Source organism: Pseudorca crassidens, chromosome 3 (genome assembly GCF_039906515.1).
Source record: "Pseudorca crassidens isolate mPseCra1 chromosome 3, mPseCra1.hap1, whole genome shotgun sequence".
NCBI classification, from domain to species: Eukaryota; Metazoa; Chordata; class Mammalia; order Artiodactyla; family Delphinidae; genus Pseudorca; species Pseudorca crassidens.
Window position 1 is genome coordinate 157,295,902 of NC_090298.1, and position 19,136 is coordinate 157,315,037.

General features: G+C 42.1%; 1 long non-coding RNA gene across 3 annotated transcripts in view; it reads right to left on the reverse strand.

The window, feature by feature from the left end:
- LOC137220900 (uncharacterized) overlaps positions 1–19,136 on the reverse strand; it is a 52,057-nt gene that overhangs the window by 22,038 nt on the left and 10,883 nt on the right. The gene's annotated exons all lie outside the window — the stretch shown is intronic.

Consider the following 19,136-nt stretch of genomic DNA (forward strand, 5'->3'; position numbering starts at 1 on the left):
TAAATAAATAAATTTATAAAAATAAAAAAATAAAATAAAAATGGAATCCAAGTGAAACGTATGTTAGAAATATATTAGGTTAATAATTTTTTAAATGTAGATATAGCAGAAATTATAAAGATGATTAAAATTTGAGAAATAATACTGCCAGGGCTGTGAATCTCATCCTTGGGTCTCCTGGAAGGAGCACTCGAGGCCTTTTACATTATATAACACAGTACTCTCTTTGTAAGAAACCAGGGACACGTTGTTTTTGGTCACAGGATCAGATGCAGTTGTACTTCTCCCAAGGATTTGCTTTGGTTTATCTCATGAACATTGCAAACTGTGTAATCAATTAGGTTTCCCTGTTTGCACTGACAAGAAAGCTTAAAGCCTAAATTGGGGAGCAGTTATCACATAATGTATAGGATTGTATCATATTCATTGTTTACGAGCCTCACTCCTAACTCTTATGGTCATTTATTTTTTCAGTTCTCTTCTACGTTTAACTTATTGTCTTCCTATATTTTCATATCCTTTAAACCACCTTAAATCTTATTTGAAATAAAAGAGGAGATAAATTGTTAAATGTCCTAAGTTCTTTTTCTTTTCTTTACTTAAAGATGGCATAAGCAAAGTTTGTCCTTAAACTCCAGGGATTGTTCTTTCTGCATCTCTTGGTGTCCCTAGGTTAATATAGATTCAAGCGTGCTTTGATAAGAGTGAGACAATCAGCATTCAGTTTCATTTTGAAATCAGCCCTTGTCAAAAGCCATCCTTGTCAGTATTACATCCCTGAGGTACAGAGAGTTATGACTGACTTCACACCTGGGTAACCCCATGGACCTTAAGTAAAATGGGGAATAGGTGCTGTGGTGGAATTGGGTTTCCTCCTTTTCCCTCAAAAGCCAAGCTTTTGCTGACAAAAAAACAAAAAACGAAAAACGCAAGCTAAAATGATACCAAATTCGGCGTCAGAGCACTTATAATACCCACAGCAATGGAAAGCTACTTTATTCATAGTTTATACACTGAGTTTCCTAAACTAGCAGACTTTTCCTGCCTGCATCTCCCTGTACCTACCAGTGTTTTCTCCAGTGTGAGAAATTTTGGATCAACCTCTCATATTTTTCAGTGTCTTCACTACATTATATTTTCTGAGCCTCATCTTCTTCTCTATGAAATAAAGATAATCTCTTATTCTACCTATTTCAACATGAAGTTACAATAAAACAAAATACAGTATTCGCCGGGACTCTCTTAGTTGCATGTGACAAAAATTCAACTCAGACTAGCTAAGGGCAAAAGATAGATGGGGGGTCGGGGGGTGGAGTGGGGGAGGAGATTATTTAGAAATTATTCATATGAAGATTGAATAACCACATCAGTGCTTAATGGTGGATCTCAGAGACCTCTGGAATCAGAAACTTAAATTCCACCAAGACCCTCTCTGTGTGTCTCATGTGTTTCATTCTGTAGGTCGACTTTATTCTTTCTTGAACTATATTCATAGCTTCCGTATCTCAAATCTCACAATACACAAACCCACAGAGGAACTGAGACTTACTTTCTCTAGTCCCAAATTCAAAAATCCTACAAATGGATCTAACTGGCTAATCTTGGGTCAGCTACCCACCACTGAACTCATCAACTATGGCTGTAAGTTTGGGTATTAGGACTGGCTCATATCAGATTAAGTGCCTATCTGTGAGCCATTAAACATTATCTAGGACAAAGATCTTTAAAAAGATGAAGCTCCCACTCAAGTCACATTTTTTAAATTAGTGTAGAGAAAGAAGAGAAGAGAATATGGAGAAAGATAGACTGTTACAGGCTGAAAAAAAAATAAGAGAGAATTACTACAGAGTGTTTAGGAAATCAGGATTATGAGACAAACATATGGTTTTCAAGTCACCCAGGAATTCAAGACTCATATCAAGTGCCACCTACTCCAAGAAACCTCTCCTGATAATTACTGCCAATTATGAGACCCTTCCCTCACTGGCCTACCCATTATGTTTATGTGAAATATAACTTCCACTAATTATATTTAATTTCTCATTTGAGTATATACTACATTAAATTACCTTCTAGCACATTGACTATTTTAAATTTTGTCTTCTCTGCTTGATTATTCCCTGGTGATAGAAATTGGCTGTTTCTTGCTGATGCAGTCATAATGATTGGTGTTAACTTATTATTGCTCCCAGGAAATACATTTGCATTTTAACTGGGGTCTGCCACATGCAAAGTCTGAACCCAAAGGAGTAATTATAATGTTGGGAATGTTACACATACAACAGGACACCTTTGGCAGTCTAACTTAGGCCCAAATGCTGTCAAATCAAATATAACCACCACCATATTACTACATTTATCATCATCATGTTGTCATCATCAATTTTGGTTTGTTGATAAACTTAACGGCACTTATACATCCAGGACGTACTATCTGGAAATGGGGAGGGGTGGGCAGCGCTGCATTATGGTTAAGATCATGGCCTCTGGAGCCAAGCAGACCTGAATTTGGTCTAAGTTCTGCCACTTAGTTGTGTGACTAAAGTCAAATTACTTCACACTGCTGAACATCGGTTCCTCACTATAAAGTGCGTACAACAAGAGTACCTACCTCAAGGAGCTGTTTTCAGAATTATAATAAATGAGATAAGATGTCTAAAGCCCCTGGTACCTGGGAGTGTACCTGGTACATAGAAAGTGCTCAATAAATGGTAGCATTTAGTTAAAGTTCTAATTCAAATAATGTGTCCCATTCCCGCATAAACATATATATTCATCAAGATACACCACACACACACATACACACACACACAAAAGATATATGACACAACTTTTAGTTGGAGAATGCAATAATTGCATCTAAACTCTACGTGGAAGGGGCTACAGAATCACAATAGTATATTCAAGTATATTCCTACATAAACTCTAAAATCTTCTGCCAGGACATAGGACTGAAATTATCCTATAAAACTTTATTAAATTTATTAAAGTTGTTTAATTCAGACTTCCTACTAAATCCCACACACAGACATATATAATAACACAACTATTCCTGCCCCCATCTCCTGGAAGGTAGCATGGACTCACAGCATACTTTATATGGACAAGAAACTAACCTTTTCTTGGTCACGCTACTGAAATTTTGAGGTGGTTTTTTTATTGTAGCATAACCTATCCTTACCTGACTAATAAAAGACTTCTTAATTTTTTCCCCAGTGTGCACTTAAAACTGCCCTTCCAGAACTTCCTCTCCCCATGCTTCAGATCTTTACTTGCTGCTTTCTCCATTGAAAAACACCTCTCCTATATCCCATGCCTTCAGGGACAATGAATTCTATGTGAATTCCTGCTGACTTGTTAAAGCTACAGAAGCATAAAAATGTTATCCTTTCCAAGAAACATACTTATAATTCAACTAGAGCCAAATGCAACAAAATGCCTTATCCCAAAGGAGTGAATTTTTAATAGCATGGAAGTCCAAAGAGAAAGAAATTTAAACATGTTAAGACATTTCTGACTATCATATTAAAAATGTCTCATTATAATTTTATACTTCATAAGGAACTTGTATATTCAGTATCTCAGGGCAACATTATTATCCCCATTATACAAATAAAGGAACTGGCGCTAAGAAAGTTTCATTTGATTGCTCAAGTTCACATGGCTGATAAATGATAGATTCAGAAATATTTAATCCAGATCTACTCCAAGCACAGAGTCCATTCAATCAATGAATAATTGTATATTATCTACTATATTCCAGACACTGTTCTAGACTTTGGAGATACAGCAATAAATAAAACAGAAAAAAGAAAATCTCGCATCTCAGAGAGCTTACATTCTAGAGAGGGGAGATGAGGAGAGCCAAACAAAACAAAACAAAAAAACAGATAATTTGGTGTCAGTTGGCAAAAGGCATAATGAAGAAAAATAAACAATGGTAAAGAGGACAGAGTATGCTAAAGGGTGCTATCTTATATAGGTAGTCACAGAAGGCCTTTATGAAAAGGTACATTTCAACAGAGACTCGAATGAAGGAAAGCAGCAAGCCAGGCATCTATTTGTAGTATAGGCTTTCCAGATATGGGTGGCAGCAAGTGCAAAGGCCCTGAGACAAGAGTGTATCTGATATTTCCAAGGAACAGCAGGAGGGCCAATCTGGGATGAATACAGGACTGAGTAAACAACAGGAGATGAAACCAATGAGGAAGTAGAAGGCAGATCACGGAGGGACAAGTGGGCCAATACAAGGATTCTGGCTTTCTCCTGAATGAAATAAGAAGCCTTTGGAATACTTTGAACATATGGGAGACTGGGCACTCTGATAGGAACTGGTGATGTAACAATAGATAACCAATAATAATTAATTAATTTGGGGGCACCAATTAAGATCAAGCTTATAGGGAAACTTACAATCTTAAGACCCTTATATTAAGAAAGAAGAAAGGTCTGTCATACAGAGTGAAGTAAGTCAGAAAGAAAAAGACAAATACCGTATGCTAACACATATATATGGAATTTAAGGGGAAAAAAAATGTCATGAAGTACCTAGAGGTAAGACAGGAATAAAGACACAGACCTACTGGAGAACGGACTTGAGGATATGGGGAGGGGGAAGGGTGAGCTGTGACAGGGCGAAAGAGAGGCATGGACATATATACACTAACAAACATAAGGTAGATAGCTAGTGGGAAGCAGCCGCATGGCACAGGGATATCGGCTCGGTGCTTTGTGACTGCTTGGAGGGGTGGGATAGGGAGGGTGGGAGGGAGGCAGACGCAAGAGGGAAGAGATATGGGAACATATGTATATGTATAACTGATTCACTTTGTTATAAAGCAGAAACTAACACACCATTGTAAAGCAATTATACCCCAATAAAGATGTTTAAAAAAAAAGAAAGACTGAAAAAAGTCAATGATCTATGCTTCCATCTCAAGAAGTTAGACATGAAATAACAAATTAAACCCAAAGAAAGTGTGGGAGGAAAAAAATGGTAAGAGTAGAAAGTAATTGAATAAAAAACTTATCCCTAATGAGACAAATTGAGATCAAAGAGAAGACAAAAATAATCAATATCAGAAATGAAAAGGGCATCACTCTAGATATTTTAGACATTAAAAAGATCATAAGGGACAATATATTGAAACATATTTCTAAATTCCAAATTTTTGAATAATCAAATTCCTAAAAAAATATAAATTATCAGAACTGACACAAGAAGAAAGAGAAAATTAAAATAATACTATAACCATAAAATAAATTAATTACATAATTTAAAACCTTCCCAAAAGAAAACTGTAGGCCCAGATAGCATTACTGATGAGTTTTACCAAACATATAAAGAAGAAATCATGTCAGACTTTACAATAAATAAAATGGAACCCTCATCAACTGGTTTTGAGGCCACCATAGCCTTGACACTAAAAACTGAGGAGGGTATTCTGAGGAAGGAAAATTACAGACTAATCTTACCCATGAACACTGATACATCAAAGCCAGCAATATGTAAAGAACAATGTATCACAATCAAGTAGAGTTTATTCCAGGAATGTAAAGTTGAGTTGACATTTGTAAACCTATACATGTAATTTACCATATTAAAAGAGTAAGCAGAAAAATCATGATTATCTCAAGAAAGAAGGGAAAAATGTTGAGTAGTTTGAAGAGGAGAAAAATGTTCATTCATCATATTTTTCATATGGGTAATGTCGCCTATGTCATTTCTAATTTTATTTATTTGAGTCCTCATTGTTTTTCTTGGTAAATCTAGCTAACAGTTTTATCTATTTTATCTTTTCAAAAACACAGCTCTTAGTTTCATTTATCTTTTCTATTGTCTTTTTAGTCTCTCACTTATTTCCACTCAGATCTTTGTTATTTCATTCCTTCTGCAAACTTTGGGCTTAGTTTGCTCTTCTTTTTCTAGTTTCTTAAGGTGTAAAGTAAGATTATTTCTTTGAGATCTTTCTTTTTACTTAAGGTAGGTGTCTATCACTATATACCTCCATCTTAGAGCTTTAGCAAAAGCAACAAAAGAAGAAATAGATAAATTGAACTTTATCAAAATTTAAAACTTTTGTGCCTTGAAGGACACCATCAAGAAAGTAAAAAGACATTCCCTGGTGGCACAGTGGTTAAGAACCCGCCTGCCAATGCAGGGGACGCGGGTTCGAGCCCTGGTCCGGGAAGATCCCACATGCCGCGGAGCAACTAAGCCCGTGCGCCACAACTACTGAGCTTGTGCTCTAGAGCCCGCGAGCCACAACTACTGAAGTCTGTGCGCCTAGAGCCCATGCTCTGCAACAAGAGAAGCCCCCGTTCACTGCAACTAGAGAAAGCCTGTGTGTAGCAACAAAGACCCAAAGCAGCCAAAAATAAAATATAAATAAATAAGAAAGTAAAAAGACAACCCACAGAATGAGAAAAATATTCACAGATCACATACCTGATAAGGAATTAGTACCTAGAATACATAAAGAACACATATATCTACATAATAGAAAGACAAATAACCCAATTAACAAATGGGCAAAGGATCTGAATAGACATTTCTACAAGAAAGGTATTAAATGGCCAATAAACACATGAAAAGACACTCCATGTCATTAGTCATGGGGAAATCCAAATCAAAACCACAATGAGATAACACATCACATCCACTAAAGATGGCCAGAATCAAAAAGTTGGGTAGGGGCTTCCCTGGTGGAGCAGTGGTTGAGAGTCCGCCTGCCGATGCAGGGGATGTGGGTTCGTGCCCCAGTCTGGGAAGATTCCACATGCCGCGGAGCGGCTGGGCCCGTGAGCCATGGCTGCTGAGCCTGCGCGTCCAGAGCCTGTGCTCCGCAATGGGAGAGGCCACAACAGTGAGAGGCCACGTACCACAAAAAAAAAAAAAAGTCGGGTGAACAACAAGTGTTGGTAAGACTGTAGAGAAATTGGAACCCTCATATACGGCTGACGGGGATGTAAAAGGGTATAGCCACTTTGGAAAACAGTCTGGCAGTTCCTCAAATGATCAAGCATCGAGTTACCATATGACCCAGCAATTGCAACCCTAGGTAACAACCCCAAGAGATATTAAAACATATGTCCACACAGAAACTTGCATACAAATGTCATAGCAGAATTATTCAAAGCAGCAAAAAGGTGGAAACAACCCAAATATCCATCAACAGACAAATGGATAAACCAAATGTGATGCAATCATACAATGGAATATTATTTGTGCATAAGAAGGAATGAAGCACTGACATATGCTATATATGGATGAAGCTTGTAAACAAAAGAAGAAAAGAAGCTAGTCACAAAACACCACATATTATATGTTTCCATTTGTATGAAATGTCCAGAACTGAAACCTATAGAAACAGAAAGTAGATGAGTGGTTGCATAGGGAAGCAACCAGGTTATTAGGAGCATAACAGCTAAAGAATATGGGGTTCATCTCAAGTTGATGAAAAAGTTCTAAACTTGACTATGGAAATGGTTGCACATATGTGAATGTACTAAATATCATTTAATTGTATACTTTAAATGGGAGAATTGTATGGTATGTGAATTACAGTTCAATAGAGCTATGTCTTATAAAAGGAGAAAACGTTAGATTTCAAGGACTGAGTACAAAAAGGAATGTAAGGTATCTCATTAATTTTTTTTTTGGCTGCGTCGGGTCTTCGTTGCTGTGCACAGGCTTTCTCTAGTTGCGGCAAGAGGGGGTTACTCTTCGTTGCAGTGCACGGGCTTCTCATTGTGGTGGTTCCTCTTGTAGAGCACGGGCTCTAGGCGTGTGGGTTTCAGTAGTTGTGGCACATGGGCTCAGTAGTCGTGGCTCACGGGCTCTAGAGCGCAGGCTCAGTAGTTGTGGCCCACGGGCTTAGTTACTCTGCGGCACGTGGGATCTTCCCAGACCAGGGCTCAACCCCGTGTCCCCTGCATTGGCAAGTGGATTCTTAACCACTGTGCCACCAAGAAAGTCCCTCATTAATTAGTTTTAACATTGATTATATTTTGAGACGATAATGTTCCAAGTTGATAAAATATATTATTAAAATTAATTTCACTTGTTTCTTTTCACTTTTTTTAAACATGACTACTTGAAAATTCAAAATGACATATGTGACCCACATTATATTTCTATTGGATGGTGCTGTTTTAGAGATCTTACTTAAAAGACAAACTCTCTGAGCCTCAATTTCCTCATTCTTTATGAAGCAGTTATAATAGTACTGACCTCACAGGGCTGTGGCAGGGATTAAATGAGATAATGGTTTTAGAGAATTTAGCATGTGAACCTTAACTCTTATTTTAAATGCTGGGTCTTTTTATCAAGGAAGCCCCTGGGTATTACCGCATACAGCCATCATATCAAAAACCTCTAGCAGAAACTTTGAATTTATTTTACTATCGTAAACTTATTTTTAGAACTAAAAGAGATCTTAGAAACTACTGCATCCAAGAATTGCCAATTGTTATCTTGCAGATTTATTGTTTAGACCACACCATGGTTTTTAGAAATTGGATCTGAATATCTTTATTGTGAGACTGTGCTCTCCACTTGGCCACAGGCCCAACCACTCCCAATTCCCTCGGCAGAGCCTTACCTTTGGGTCACCTCTTTGGTGCTGAAGGCATCTGAGTTTGGACTTCGTCTTCAACTGGTCCAAGCCCCTCACTTACCTGCTGAAGAAACGGCAGCCCATGGAGGAGGACACTCGGCGGGTAGGTGCAGAACCAGGACTATAATTCAGTCTGCAGAGAGCCAGGCCAGCACCTCCTCCATACACACCAACGTGTGGAAGATCCTGACTGAGGGGGCAGGAACACAAGATGTCCAGCTGTTGTTAGAACATGCAACCCTTGGAGGCCCTGGTGGGACTGTGAGTTGTTCTTTAGTTTATCACTGGAGCAAATCAATCATTACTGTAGGCTATGATAACTTTACTGGAAACCAGTGGGTCATTCTGGTGGGAAGAGAGAGAAGATGGTACCTGGAAATCAATACTTCCAAATAGCCTGGTCTAAGATGCCCCAAATCCAGCCCTCAGTAAATCTGCCAACTAGCCCTCCCTGCACCATTATTTCCTTCCTCACATTTGTTTAGCAAATCAACAAAACTTAACAAAGCTCAATCATTTGATTCCCAGAGTAAACCCACTGAGAAAAAGGTGACCTGGAATAATTATTTCCATTTTATTTTTGAGGAGACTGGACCGACAAGAGGTCAGAAATTGTAGCATGAAGCAAGGACCCAAAGATTTCCCAAAGTTCACTCCATGCATATTTTGTTTTTACCATATCCAAATGCCACCTGCACTATTCCATTTTGTGGGTTTTTTTTTTTAAATGGGCACTTACTAATTTTCTTAAGTCAATTGATACTGAGAAGAAATTTTACTTCATTACCTGAAATAGAAAACCATCACTTGCCAAAAATAGATTAATAAATACAATGTAAAATTCTAATCAGAAACCGTTGCCTGGAGAGTTTTTAAAAGTCCCAATGCCCAGGCCGTACCCCGGACCTACTAAAACAGAATTCCAGCGGAGGGAGGAGGAGAAGACCAGGCAAAAGTAATTTTTTTTTTTTTTTTTTTTTTTTGGCGGTACGCGGGCCTCTCACTGTTGTGGCCTCTCCCATTGCGGAGCACAGGCTCCGGACACTCAGGCTCAGCGGCCGTGGCTCACGGGCCCAGCCGCTCCGCGGCATGTGGGATCTTCCCGGACCGGGACACGAACCCATGTTCCCTGCATCGGCAGGCGTACTCTCAACCACTGCGCCACCAGGGAAGCCCCCAAAAGTAATTTTTAAAGCTCTTTTCAAGAAATAGCAGTGTGAGCCAAGGATGAGACCCTCTAGAATTGATACTTCTGCCTTCTAAAACCTCTGCACCTGAGGCCCACTCTCTGTTAAAGAGATCAACAAGTGGTGGAGAGGCATTAAAGACACATCTAGCTCCAAACTGAGACCTCCTCCTCGATGCCTTCAGAAAAACTATGAAATGGAAAAACGTTCTCGTTTGTGATTTGTAACTGTTTAATGGGTTGTTCCCTTACAGTCTAAAATTACCTCACATAGCACTTGCCCTTTGGAAAACACGGGACTGGTGGTCTGGTTTCTATTTCTGCGCACGTTCCACTCCCACTTCCCAGCCAAAGACTCCATCAAGGTAATTCTGGAGAACCCCTACTCACCTCTGTGTGTTCTCCAGGAGGGACTCCAAATGACTGCACTTACATCACACTTTCAGGCCCATCTTTCTATTTCAAAATGAATCCGTCCAGCAGTTCACATTAGAAAATCTTAAGGCAAAACCACATCTCTGTCTTCTTTCATTTCCTCCCAAGAAGCCCCTCATTTTCACCCAGGAATATCTGGCCCTGGAGATGGTTTAAGTCAGCTGTGCCCTTTTGGATCTTAAACGGAAGTATCAGCAGGAGAGATGGTGCAGAAAGTCACAAGACTTGCAGAGGGCCTCCTGCTATTCAGTTTCTTTTCCTCCCTTCATCTCTGAGCACACACAAGTACTCAATGACAGCCTGTCCTGATCAAGGGATGAGTCTAGAATGAAAGCTGGACTTTTGAGTGGAGACTCCTGATCTCCAAGACGTTTCCTCTTCTGGCCTGGGCAGCACCCCTAGAACTGGGTACCTGGCTGCACAGACTCAGGTTTGCAGAGCTGCCCCCAGAGGACAGCATGGCCTCAAGAGCAGGCAGCTTCGTTCACAGACAGAAAATTGAACAAAGCTCTGATCTCCCTCACTGCCTAAATTTAAAACTCAAATGCTGACACACTACCACCAGCTGAAACCTTCTCTCCTGTTTCCCTTAGAGCCTATGATCCAGCCTCCAGGTCTCCTCCCTGATTCTCTATCCCAAAGCTGCAAAGCTCCTGCTATGTCCGTAAGTCTAAAATGTCCTTCTGCTCCATCCCCACCTGGCCAAAGCCCACCCACCCTCAAGGCTGATTGCAAATGTCACCTCCTCCATGAAGCCTGAGATGACTTCTCCAGCCAAATAATAATAATAATAGAATTAATAATAATAATATTAATAGCTAGCATTTATCAAGTGCTTGCTATTGGCAGGCACTAAGCTAAGAGCTCACATGTTTGATCTTGACTAAATCATACACTAGACAGTATCTCATTATCCCTGCCCTGCCATTTTCTATCTCTGTGACATCTGTCAAGTTACTTTTTCTCTCTATGCCTCATTTTCCTCAGACATCAGTGGGGATTATAATGTATCTTCCTCATAAGGCTGTTGTAACAATAAAATAAATTAATGCACATAAAGCATGACACATGGTTTTTACTCAGTAAGTAGCATTAGTTCTTGTAAGAACATTACAAGAAGTAAATAATAATGCGTTAGTATTATCCGCATTTTACAGGTGAGGAAACCAAGGCACAGAGAGTTTAGGGTAAACAGCCCACGTTCAGTGAAGAGCAAGAATTTTACTTCTCTGTCTGGTCCTAAATTGGGCTTTGCTCATAGTGCTCAACTGTTCTTGTCAATTATTTGCATACCTGTCTGCCGTCATCTTTCCAGCTTCATTGTTTCACTTTTCCTCCTGTGGACACTAAACTCCAGGGTAGAACAAATGGGTGTCTCCTGGACACTGGGCCCCTGCATTTTCCTAGCCCTCCCCGACTGACCCTCTTCTCCTGTAACAGTACAGCCTCTCCTTCAAATCTACTGTGACTCCTCCTCCTTCATGTAATCTTGCCTTCAACCTCCCAAGTGGGCGTGGTCTCTCCACCCCTTCTGTTCCCCTAGCGGTTCATTTGGACTGTGAGCCTTCTCTCATCCTGTCCGGTTTAATAGACATCTGAGCCCTTGGCTTATTTCCACCGCTAAACTGTAAACTCCTTATGAAAAGGGATTAGGGACTTCCCTGGTGGTGCAGTGGTTAAGACTCCGTGATCCCAATGCAGGGGGCTGGCCAGGGTTTGATCCCTGGTCACGGAACTAGATCTCACGTGCATGCCACAACTAAGAGTTCACATGCCACAACTAAGGAGCCAGTTAGCCGCAACTAAGGAGCTCACCTGCCACAACTAAGACCCAGCACAACCAAATAAATAAATTAAATAAATATTTTTTTAAAAAGAAAAAGAAAAGGGATTTACTTTCAACCAAACAATACACTAGGAATTCAATAAAAGTTTGATGGATGAAGGAATGGCTGAATAAATAAATAAATAAATGCACTTGTTTTCATGTTTCCTTGGAGAGGATCCCTAGCTTCCTGGATGTGTTTGGTACCTGCATTGCATAGAAAACACTTTTGTCCTGAGCATTTTGAAGGAGATAATTGTTCATTCATCGTATTTTTCATGTGGACCAAGGAGATATCAAGAGAAGTTGTATTCACTATGATTCCTAGTGTAGAATTCTGAGCTGTATTATACCTCGGCAAGTTTTATGCACCCTTTCCAGAGGTTATGATCAGTCAGTACAGTCAATTCCACCCGTACACATGTTTGTTGTACTGATTACAATATTGTTTTTAAGACTGAATTGAGGTATAGCCACTTTGGAAGACAGTTTGACAGTTTCTCATAAAACTAAACATACTCTTGGGCTTCCCTGGTGGCGCAGTGGTTGAGAATCTGCCTGCCAATGCAGGGGACGCAGGTTCGAGCCCTGGTCTGGGAAGATCCCACATGCCGCGGAGCAACTAGGCCCGTGAGCCACAAGTACTGAGCCTGCGCGTCTGGAGCCTGTGCTCCGCAACAAGAGAGGCCACGATAGTGAGAGGCCCGCACACCGTGATGAAGAGTGGCACCCGCTCGCCGCAACTGGAGAAAGCCCTCACACAGAAACAAAGACCCAACGCAGCCAAAAATAAAATATAAATAAATTAATTAATTTTTTTTTTAAAAAAAGAGTAGCTCCTGCTCTCCACAACTAGAGGAAGCCTGCACGCAGCGGCGAAGACCCAACGCAGCCAAAAATAAAATATAAATAAACATACTCTTACTATACAAGCCAGCAATCATGCTCCTTGGTATCTACCCATAAGGAGTTGAAAACTTATGTCCACACAAAAACCTGCACATGGTTTTTATAAAGTTTATAGCAGCTTTATTCATAGTTGCCAAAGATGTCTTTCAGTAGATTAATAGATAAACTATGGTATATCCAGACAATGGAATATTATTCAGCACTAAAAAGCAATGAACTATCAAATCATGAAAAGACACAAAGGAACTTTAAATGCATATTTACAAAGTGAAAGAAGCCAGCCTAAAAAGGCTACATACTGTATGATTTCAACTACATAACATTCTGGTAAAAGCAAAATTATGAAGACAGTAAAAAGATCAGTGGCTGCCAGGAGTTGAGGAGGGGAGGGATGAATAGGTAGAGTACAGAGGATTTTTAGGACAGTGAAAACACTCCACATGATACCACAATGATGGATACATGTTATTACAGATTTGTCTAAACCGACAGAACGTACAATGCCAAGAGTGAACTCTAATGTAAATTATGGGCTCTGAATGATAATGACATGTCAACGTAGGTTCATCAGTTTTAACAAAGGTACCACTCTGATGGGGATGCTGATAATGGGGGAAGCTGTGCATGTGTGGGGGGCAGGGGGTTTATGTGAAATCTCTGTACATTCCCCTCAATTTTGCTGTAAACCTTAAACTGATATTAAAAACGAAGTCTAAATTTTGAAAAATTGAATTTGAATGCATTTAGATGTGACATGACTGTCCTAGTATTCTGATGTCTCCAGGACCATCCAGAACCATATACACGGCATCCTTCACTTGTTTACTGTTTTTTTGTTTTGTTTTGTTTTTTTGCGGTACGCGGGCCTCTCACTGTTGTGCCCTCTCCTGTTGCGGAGCACAGGCTCCGGACGCGCAGGCTTAGCGGCCATGGCTCACAGGCCCAGCTGCTCCGTGGCATGTGGGATCTTCCCGGACCGGGGCACGAACCCGTGTCCCCTGCATCGGCAGGCGGACTCTCAACCACTGCACCACCAGGGAAGCCCTGTTTACCTTTTCTACCTGGCTCCTAAAAGCCCTAGATTTTGTCATCCTGCAAGTTTAGGCTAATAAGGGGTTTTTACTTCAAGCCTTAACTCCAAAAAGTTCCAATAGAACAATGAGATCATCTCAACAAAGACAGAATACAATATTCAGGACTTCCCTGGTGGTCCAATGGTTAAGAATCGGTCCTGCAATGCAGGGGATGCCGGTTCGATCCCTGGTCTGGGAAATAAGATCCCACATGCCGCAGAGCAACTAAGCCTGCGCACTAAAACTACTGAGCCTGCGCACTCTGGAGCCCGTGTGCCACAACTAGAGAGGAGCCCACGCACCGCAACGAATGATCTTGCGTGGGGCAACTAAGACCCGACTCAGACAAAAAATAAATAAATATTTTAAAATAAATAAATACAATAGTCAAGTGGATATTGAAGAAAATGAGATATGAGCATCTGGAACTGTAATCAAGGACTATCTTGGTGTGTTTGTTAGTTTTATGACCAAGTACCCTGAGAGCTCTTGCAACTTTCAGAAGTGCCTGAGTATTCACTGGGAAATATTTTTATAAGTTATTAATCAACAGCACCAATTCTGTGCTCAACATTGTTCTAAAGATTGAAGGACTTACAAGAGAAAGAGAAAATAGGCTTCTTGACTCAAAGAACCTTATAATCTATTTATCTAGTCCTGGATGACAAGAGTCTCAAAAAAAAAAACAAAGAAAAAAAAACAAGTACTGAATGTCTGTTGTAAGCCAGGTCCTGTTCATAGAGCATATGAATCCTCTTTGTTCAGTATCTCCTCCAATCTTCACAACAGCCCTTTGTGGTAGGTACTAGAAAAACCATCCCCATTGTAACATGAGGAAAGTACAGCACAGAAAGATCACGTACCCTTCCCAACGCCATATAAACAATAAATGGTAGTCGGTGTTTAAGCATCTGGGCTCTTAGAGACCATTACGTTTAACTATGCCCTATATTCCACCTCAAAAGGTAGCACGAGCTTACTTTAAATGTAATATGTAGTGAGGAAAGGTGGCTCCAGTCCAGGTCATCCATGTTCGAAGGGATATATTGCTATTTTCCATCCCCACTCCCAGCCTCCAATAAAGCCATGCTTTTTTAATTTTGTTAACTGACCACTGGAACCACTCTCCATGTGGCAAACCGTGACAAGTCAGTGGATCCAGGAGGGAACCCAGATGACTACACCTTGCAAAGAGAACTTGGACCCTTCAATATGCCAACAAGTGCAAAATTTCCAAGGCTAGGGATTTCCCCCAGGGAAGTATCTCTCTCTCTCTGATCATCTACCAGATAGAAGGAGATGGCCTAAGCCAACCTAAGAGCGCTTCTTCATTCAGAGTGGATTTTCTCATGCCTAAAGTGTTGACCAATGAGGACACATTTCACCTCTGAGTGATACTGTGGATTCTCCAGCTGATTTCCTGGGTCCAGCCATCACAAGGATGATATAAGGTTATCTCCATGCAAACTGGTTTCATCAGTGTCTCAACCAGCCTGGAAAATTTGCATAAATGATGTCATGCAGAAAGAGAAAGTTAAACTGCCTTAAAGTCAACTGGTTCTACTGGCTACTGTTCATTCATTGAAACAACACAGTGCTTATACTGCATCAAGGTTCTGGAGCATTCCAAATACAGGTCTGCTCATCTGCTCACTAATCCTCACACTTTCTCTCAGTCACCAAGAATGGCATCCATCTAAAGAAACAGATGAGGGCTTCCCTGGTGGCGCAGTGGTTGAGAGTCCGCCTGCCGATGCAGGGGGCGCGGGCTCGTGCCCCGGTGGGAGGATCCCGCATGCCGCGGAGCGGCTGGGCCCGTGAGCCATGGCCGCTGAGCCTGCGCATCCGGAGCCTGTGCTCCGCAACTGGAGAGGCCGCAGCAGTGGGAGGCCCGCGTACCGGAAAAAAAAAAAAAAAAAAAAAGAAACAGATGAGAGCAACCAAAGGAATGTGTTGGTAGAGCTAGGTGTTGAATTCCTTTTCTGCATGTTCTATAATCATCTTCTGGCCGGATGTTCCTGATTACGAGGGGCAACGCCCCAAGGCTTAGCCAGTTTAACTGCGGGTTCTGACAACAACCAACCCTTCAGAATCCTGGCATTCATTGCTTCATCAGGGGCTCCCAAATCTCTATTGCACATTGCATACTCATTTCCTCTGTTCAACAGCACATGCTTTCATGCTGTTGCTGAAGATCTGTACTCATTTCTCACCTTTCCCCTCCTCTCCTCTATCCAAAGCAGCCAGGCTGGCTTAGCACTCTGGGGCCACCCCTATTGATTTATGCGCAAATAGGACACAATTTCCAGAAAGGTGGTGATTTTCCTTCCTGGAATTCTCACACATAATGTTACTATGTGCTCAAATATGGATTTGAGAAAGGATTTAGTGGCAAAGGAATATCTTCGTTCCATAGTCTGAAAGTAATATGTCTATTTCTGTGGTCCCCCAACTGTATACCAAGTCACCCCAAGGCACCATATAAATTCACGGAAGTGCTAGGAGCTACCTGAAATTCCCTAAGGGAAACGTGAAATACTCAGCATCTGTTGAACACTGCACCAATTTAGGGTTGTTCAATGTCAACATTACATCATGCTGCATTCCTTTCAATGATGGCATAGCTTTGCAAAATCATGTTTTCTGCAGTAACTGTGATTAAAAAAAAAAAAAAACCAAGTCCCATAAGGAAGTCTGTGGAACAGGAAATGAAGGTGGCAGCGTCCAATCTAATTCCAAAGTTTGAGTTGTTGTCCAGTGCCCAACAGGCATGTGCATCCCATTAGTAACCAGGTGATTTAACAATGCAATAAAAATAGGATTATTTTCTTTCAATTTATGAGTATCATTTTTTCAAATGACTGCTAAAAAGTTGTTAGGACATAAAGACATTACATTGTTTGGAACTAACTACTTAATAAATGGAACCATTATGTATTTCTTTTGGCCTAAGGGCACCATGAAAAAAATCACTGGGGTACTAAGGGCTCCATAAACTGAGACGGTTTGGAAACCTCTGGTCCAGTCAATAATGCTTTGCAGCTCTCAGGGACCTCATTTGTACCTGATCTTGGTTTGGATGCTGGGGCTGCTTCAGTTCAGTGGCTTTTCTACCTTTTGGTGCTCAAGGTGCCAGTACACAAGGTCTTTGTGATATAGCATCTAGCCCAGGCCTGTCTCAGCCTTGCTGGGCGTCCCTCCTCTCTGTCCTCCATGCTCTGCTCACATTGACCTCCTTTCAGTTCCTCACACACAGCAAGCCCGTTCCCATGATGGAGACGTCTTGCTGGCACGTCTTGCTGCCTCTTATCCTGGTTTACACTCAGGTCCCATCTTAAATTCCACCTCATCAGAAAGGCCTCCCCTGACCTTTTTTTTTTTTTTTTTTTTTTTTTTGGCCACACTGTGCGGCATGTGGGATCCTAGTTCCCTAATACGGGATTGAACCCGTGCCCCCAAGATTTGAAGCACGAAGTCTTAAACACTGGACCACAAGCCTCCCCTGACCTATTACAGTGAGGTCTCCCTGTTATCCTGTCTCACCCACAGTTCATTTCCCTCATATGATTTTATCCTCTGCATATACATGTTTACCTCTGTGGGGACACAGTCTGTCTGCTCACAGCTGTGTCCACTGAACTTAGCACAGTGACTTAGCACGTAACTGTCATTCAAGAAATCGCTGTGGACATAAAAATGTGTAGTGGGGACGGCGGGGAAAATGGCGGAAAAGTAAGACGCGGAGTTCACCTTCCTCCCCACAGATACATCAGAAATACATCTACACGTGGAACAACTCCTACAGAACACCTACTGAACGCTGGCAGAAGACCTCAGACCTCCCAATAGGCAAGAAACTCCCCCCCGTACCCGGGTAGGGCAAAAGAAAAAAGAATAAACAGAGACAAAAGAATAGGGACGGGACCTGCACCAGTGGGAGGGAGCTGTGAAGGAGGAAAGCTTTCCACACACTAGAAGCCCCTTCGCGGGCGGAGACTGCGGGAAGCGGAGGGGGGAGCTTCGGCGCCGCGGAGGAGAGCACAGCAACAGGGGTGCAGAGGGCAAAGCGGAGATATTCCCACACAGAGGATCGGTGCCGACCAGCATTCACCGGTCCGAGAGGCTTGTCTGCTCACCCGCCGGGGCGGGCGGGGCTGGGAGCTGAGGCTCAGGCTTCGGTCGGAGCGCAGGGAGAGGACTGGGGTTGGCGGCGTGAACACAGCCTGAAGGGGGTTTGTGCACCACGGCTAGCCGGGAGGGAGTCCGGGGAAAAGTCTGGACCTGCTGAAGAGCCAAGAGACTTTTTCTTCCCTCTTTGTTTCCTGGTGTGCGAGGAGAGGGGATTAAGAGCGCTGCTTAAAGGAGCTCCAGAGACGGGCACGAGCCGCGGCTAACAACGCGGACCCCAGAGACGGGCATGAGACACTAAGGCTGCTGCTGCTGGCACCAAGAAGCCTGTGTGCGAGCACAGGTCACTCTCCACACCTCCCTTCCGGGGAGCCTGTGCAGCCCGCCACTGCCAGGGTCCCGTGATCCAGGGACAACTTACCCGGGAGAACGCACAGCGCGCCTCAGGCTGATGCAACGTCACGCCGGCCTCTGCCGCCGCAGGCCCGCCCCGCACTCCGTGCCCCTCCCTCCCCTCGGCCTCAGTGAGCCAGAGCCCCCGAAGCAGCGGCTCCTGTAACCCCGTCCTGTCTGAAGAACAGACGCCCTCCGGCGAAGAACAGACACCCTCTGGAGACCTACACGCAGAGTCAGGGCCAAATCCAAAGCTGAGCCCCGGGAGCTATGCAAACAAAGAAGAGAAAGGGAAATCTCTCCCAGCAGCCTCAGGAGCAGCGGATTAAATCTCCACAATCAACTTGATGTACCCTGCATCTGTGGAATACCTGAATAGACAACAAATCATTCCAAATTGAGGAGGTGGACTTTGAGAGCAAGATTTATTATTTTTTCCCCTTTTCCTCTTTTTGTGAGTGTGTATGTGTATGCTTCTGTGTGAGATTTTGTCTGTATAGCTTTGCTTTCACCGTTTATCCTAGGGTTCTATCCATCCTTTTTTTTTTTTTCTACTTTTTAAAAATTTT